Consider the following 5,998-nt stretch of genomic DNA (forward strand, 5'->3'; position numbering starts at 1 on the left):
GGGTTGTATTCATTACTTCTTATTAAAAAAGCATTTTTTAAAATGAAAATAAAAAAGATGAAGCAATAGATGAAGTTGGTCTCCTTCCAAGAAACGCACACTCTAGATACAGGGAGGGAGGGCCTTGGTCCTGCCTCAAGTGATATGACAGATTTTGTCGACTCCACATAGGAGGCCTCACCCTCTCTGGGGAGTGGATAGGGATGGGGTGGGGAGAAAGTGGAAGGAGTGGGAAGGCAGGAGGGAGAAGGAACTGGGATTGGTATGTAAGATAAGATTGTTTTAAAAATAAAAATAAATAAATAATCAGATTTTCACAGTCCAAGGAAGGGAGGAAGGAAGAAAAAGAAAAGCACACTCACTCCTAAAGGCATTAACTGAGAGGAGAGGACAGTTAAAACTGCATCGGGTGGGTCCTAAGAACACTAGCTTGGCAGAAGACTGAAATCAAACATTTTAATTCAAATGAAAACGCCTCTCACACAGTTTTGTTTGGGTTTCTAAGTAGTATTTGGGGAAATTTAGCATCTGTAGGGAACACAAAATATTCAAGAACCTAAAGTGACTGTCACAGCACCTTCTACTTGGAACCCTAGAACCTGCTCTCCACTGAGCAGTGAACATTCTGTGGAGTCTTCAGAAAGCAGAAAGTCTGGGTGCATAGCAACAGCAGCTACTCTCTTCCTTTCAGAAAGTCAGCATTTTTCTTTTTCTTTCTTTTTCTTTTCTTTTTTCTTTTTTTCTTTTATTTTATTTATTTTTTTTTTGCCTTTTTTGAAACAGTCTCATATAGCCTGTACTCAAATTTCAAATTTACTATAAATCAAGGATGGCCATGAACTTCTGATTTTGCTGTTTCTAGTTCCCAAGTGCGGGGATTATGCCACCATACCCAGTTTATGCAGTACTGAGGATCAAACACAGGACTTCATATGAACTGGACAAGCATTCTGACAATTGAGCCACACTCCTAACCCTTTAGTCTCTTGGCTTCCCTCACCCCTGAGCTGGGCACCAAACCCAGGACATTGTGCTTGGTAAGCAAGTGTTCTTCCACTGAGCTAAATCTTCCCTTCAAAAACCTTCTAAATGTTGCCCCCCAAAAAATGTTTCTCCTATAAACTTAGATCACAAAATTCCAGTTAAAATTATATATGTAACCAATGAACTTTTGATTACTTGTGAATAAGTTCAATGAAAAGCAGAAAAGCAGTCCTAAGACAAGAAGGTTTCCAGCAACAGAGAGAAGAAAAAGGATCTGCTCAGGGCTCCATAGAGAAAAGCCAACAAACAAAGGCTTCGCAATGTTCTCTAACAGAGCACAAGATACCTGAGTACCCGTGAGTCAGGACCAACAGACACAGCCTCCTCTGCCACTCTCAACTCCCTGCCTCATGCCACTCGGAGCCAGCGCTGACCAAGTTCTTCCGGCTGCTCTTGAACCCACCCCTACCTCTAGCCCAGGCAGTAGGACTGCTCTCTTATAAACAACCTATTTTCTAAAGCAGAAGTGCCCTTCACATAAGTTTATCCAGGAAGGGCTCATTCTCTAACAATCTGCTCTTCCAGTGAACAGCTATTGGAGGCCTAATAGCTTCCTGGCACTTTGTCCGTTTGTAGGCACCTTGCCTATTGTGTTCACCCAGGGCTGGGAAATACAAACCAGCATTTCAAGCAGTCCAGCTACTGCTGGGCCAGCCATGCCAGATGTGACCTACTGAGTTCTGAGTCAGTCTTTCTGCGTGGCTGGCACTGGCCCTCTCTACCTCGTGCCACAGGCTCGCATACAATCTCACCCTTACCGTCATCTGCACATTTGCTAACCAGATCAACCCTGCCACCAGCATGGTGCAAACCAGTGGTCCACAGCAGTCAAGTCTACATTTCCATGCCAGCACGCCCTGCCAGTCCTTCCTGACACCCATGAACATTTACAGGTATTCAAACAGAAGAAGCCACAATACCAAGACAGGAAAACTTTGCAGCTATAAAAATGAGAAAGGTCTTTTCATGCAGCCCCTGAGAGTTTAAGACAATAGCACAAGATCTGGGGTTACCCCAAGGCCTACAGGCAATACCCTTAGTTGCTCTTCAGACAGAAGCAGTTTCCTGTCCTGAAGGACCTCCTAAGACTAAATTTAGGCTCTATACTCCTAAGAGTACAAAAAGTATGTTGATCCAGGATGAAAAGGCTTACATATTCTTGAACTCTTGAAGGATATTATTGCTCCACCTTCTGGTTCAACAAATTCCTTGAAGTCCAGCACCACCACAGTGCCTGGGAATCGGGTATCCTTCCTTCTGACAAAAAATTCCATGAAGTTACTTCTTTCTTTTTTAAGGCAAACTGTCTCAACCTGCCCTTTTCTTCACAAGGAACACAACTTGAGGAGGGGTAGGGTCATGCCTTGGCTGACAGCAGCATCCCACTGGGTGCATAACACTGTAATCTTTGCTCTCCACTCTTTTGTTTATTGTTAGTTCGCACAGCCATAAGAACTAAGGTGATAGTCGCAGTCAAAGACCAATAGGAAGGAATCCTAGTGGCAAGGAACCTGAGGCTGAGGGGAGTCCCCCACACTATTGGCACCTCAGGAACCAGCACATCCCCTCTCAAGTTTGCCACAACACCTTCCTGTTTTAGTTCACTTGACCACTAACCTCACAGATAGCCTCAGGACTAAGATTTCTTTTTTTAAAACATTTGGGATAAAATTCATCCTTTCCCTCCCTCAAAAGGACAATTAAAATCATTACAGTCATTATTGTTTATTATTGTTGTTGTTGTTGTTGTTGTTGTTACAGCTACACGATTTGATGAAACACCAAACATATGTAATCTTCAAGCCACTTCTCAGAAGCTTTTTTTCAGAAATTAAACAACCGACTTTGCCAGACAATGGTTCAAAGGTGATGTTGGACAAGAAAGTCTCTGTGACTCAAAGGAGCAGGCAATGAACAGCCACATACAAACTTCCCTATACTTGTTTATTTCCCTGATTCATAAAGAATATAAATCTCGTGAACAGAACCAAGTCCACACTTCCAAAGCACACTTGTGTATAATGCCATCACTGTGTTCAAAGCTCAAACTGACTTCCTGTTTTTACGTATGAAAATCCAGTTACACTGGCACCACAAACAACCATACACCCCAAACAAGCAAATACACATAAGGAAGAACTGAGAAGAGCAGTAACACTAAATGCTACCATGAATCCCACAGACACATGCACCCTGTGCATTGCTCCTAAAGTTTGGAAGTATGTGACAGGAAGACAAAATGCTCCCAGGATCATCTCTGCTGGGTACCTGGGGTATGTGTCCCACAAGAAACAGCCGAGCTCCAAGTCTCTGCTTCAGATAGATCTGCTTATTGGGTCAGCATCTTTCCTGGACACAGAGCTTCTGGGTCCTATGGCCCAGGCACATCTGTGTTCCTTTTCCAGAAATATAGATAAAGTTTCTTGTCTTGATCCACAACGTCCTTCTCCCCTAATGCCTTTTCTGTATGACATACATGTCCATGAGAATCTCAGAAATGCAGGAAGGACAGAGAAAGAGGAGGAACACAGAGCTCAGGCAGACCCGGAGAAGAAAGCCCTGTCCTTCAGAACAGTTTAAAAAGACATCCCCCAACCTGCTTTTTCTGCAAAGAGAGCCTTCTTAGAAATCCTCTCTGCTCTAACCCTCCCCGTCTCTGTCCAAGGGGAAAAGCTAAACCCTGAGTATCTGCCTTTGTCAGCGAAAGAACATAACATTGACTTACCTTTCCCCACAGCTATTGTCTGTCCTCTTTCAAAATGACATCACGGAAAGCAATCATGAAATTTACATGGGGGGGTGTGGGGGGAGGACGGGGGAGGGGAAGGCAGCTGCCTCCCTCACCGCAGTCACGTGTGGGGAAGCCTGTGTGTGGGTTTCAATTAAATATCTTCTCCCCTCAGTGTGCTAACTCCTAAGCCAGCTAAAGGCGATGTCTCATTTACTTAATGACCGCTCTCATTAGCAGCGGTGGCACGGGCTGGCGGAGGAGGCTCCTTTGTAAATACGCTACCCATGAACCCTTGGGGCTCCAATATATCTGTTTACTCTCTGAGGTGAAATAAATTTACAGTATAACATCAGAAAGATGGATCTGCCAAATTGAAGGTGAGAGGTGTTCCACACCAGTAGATTTTCTGTACACTGTTCTGAGCCTCACCAATAGAAGGTGCCCATATCTGCTTAAATAAATCTATAATCAATATACAACAAGACTGGGTTTTCTCAAATGTAAAACACACAAAAGATCATGAAGCATTATGCCTGCCATGTTCACTCCCCTCTTCTTTCGCTGCCAGTGGTTCAGTCCAATAATTCCTAATAGCAGCGACCGGAATGACAGATGCCCTGGGTTAGCATGGCTCTGGCGAAAGTGCTTTACAATATTTATTGGTAGTTAAGAATACAACCTCCCATCATAAAAAAAAAAAAAAATGGATAGCAGAATTTATTTCTCAAATAAACTAAGAGTGTTACATGGGCTCATCTGCATACGGAAGTATCGGGAACTTAGGTGGATTTTTTTTTTCATGAATGATACCGAAGGCCAAAGATTAAAACAGTAAAGTATACCAACAAGGAACAGAGCAGAAAATGTATTTTTCTACTGTTACACTTTCCCTTTTTGTTTTAATGTTTTAAATTCTAAAGATCTCCCAGAAAGTACTAAGAAATCCCTAAGCACTGCTATCCTCACCCTAAAAATATAAATTCACTCTCTGCATGGAGCTACCCTAAAATCACCGAGAGGAGAAGCCCCTGGAACACACACCCTAAGAATACAAACAGACTGTCAACTTCCTAATCTGTCAGTTCTTAGTTTTTCTTGCATTGGGGATAAAGACAGGAGCAACCTCAAGAGACATCCAGGGTGCTCTTGTTTGTTCCCCCAAAACTCTTTCTTGCACTGATAAATCAGAAACACAGCATTGGAAATTGCACTGAGAAACACAAGAATAAAAACTAGATTGAGACCCTGAGAAGACACCACCACTACAACTAGAAAACAGTACATGCACAGATCAGAAGTTTTTTCAGGTTTTAATAGAAAACAAATATTGTGTCCTGGCAAGTTGTGCAGAACACAGTGATCTGCTTGATTATCATAGGCTTGGGCCACCAGAAGTGTGAATAAGACAGAGTAAGAATATTAGCTTTCTCAAGGAAGCAGGTTGTAAGGACCTTGGGGAATGTGAGCAGAAGCCGCTCTTTCACGAATAATCCTTTTTAACATGTAGTTCATTCTCTATATATTATACACAAACCAGAGAGCTTCATTCCAAAAATCAAGTAAATATGTTATTTCTTATACATACAAATAAAATACAAAATGCATGCAGGGCTTCTCTTTAGATCAAGCAAAAAGGAAACAAATGCAAGCCCGCAGTGGTCAAACAAGATGAAATATTTATTAGCCCAGGGAGAACATTTGAGACTCCTACAGTGATTGCCTACCATTTTCCTATTTTTTCATGAACTCATACCCATTAGCATAAAAGGACACATTCAGCTGAGAGCCCTCCTGAAAAGCCACCTCTATCTCCTCTGAACACACTGTCAGAGCCGGATATTTTACATCCCAAACCTTTGGCATTCAGAAATTCTATTAAAGTCTTATCGGCAGAATGCAGGCTCAGGGTGGCACTATGTGCCATTGTTCCAAGGGGAAGGTGGGATAGAAGGGAGGGCCCATGTGGAATTAACCTTACTACCCAGTAGTATTGAAGACTCCAAGAAAGCCATTTAATTCAGATATGTGATAGTCAAACTTAAGAAACAACACAAAACAGAGAAGACAAAGGGGAAAGCCAATGTGTGCAACAAAGAGTCCTTGTGGAGCTTCATTATTTTCTGAGGGAATAGAAAGTGTTTTTGCTCAAATCTCGGTTTGCTAACATCATCTATCCCCTTTGAGCAGCCGTAAGTTTCAAGAGTTTTAGCTCAGTAGAGTAGA

At 42.4% G+C, this 5,998-nt stretch overlaps 1 protein-coding gene across 3 annotated transcripts in view; it reads right to left on the minus strand.

The window, feature by feature from the left end:
• Nucleotides 1-3,867, minus strand: part of Myt1 (myelin transcription factor 1) — a 59,580-nt gene extending 55,713 nt beyond the window's left edge. For all 3 annotated transcript variants that reach the window (XM_041641800.1, XM_041641799.1, XM_041641798.1), the window contains exon 1: nt 3,770-3,867. The gene's annotated coding sequence lies outside the window, so the exon portion shown is untranslated. The remainder of the gene's footprint in view (nt 1-3,769) is intronic.
• Nucleotides 3,868-5,998: the final 2,131 nt, after the last annotated feature.

The sequence above is a fragment of the Microtus oregoni genome, unplaced genomic scaffold (genome assembly GCF_018167655.1).
Source record: "Microtus oregoni isolate MIOR12 unplaced genomic scaffold, Mior012 000071F_ref0000514, whole genome shotgun sequence".
NCBI classification, from domain to species: domain Eukaryota; kingdom Metazoa; phylum Chordata; class Mammalia; order Rodentia; family Cricetidae; genus Microtus; species Microtus oregoni.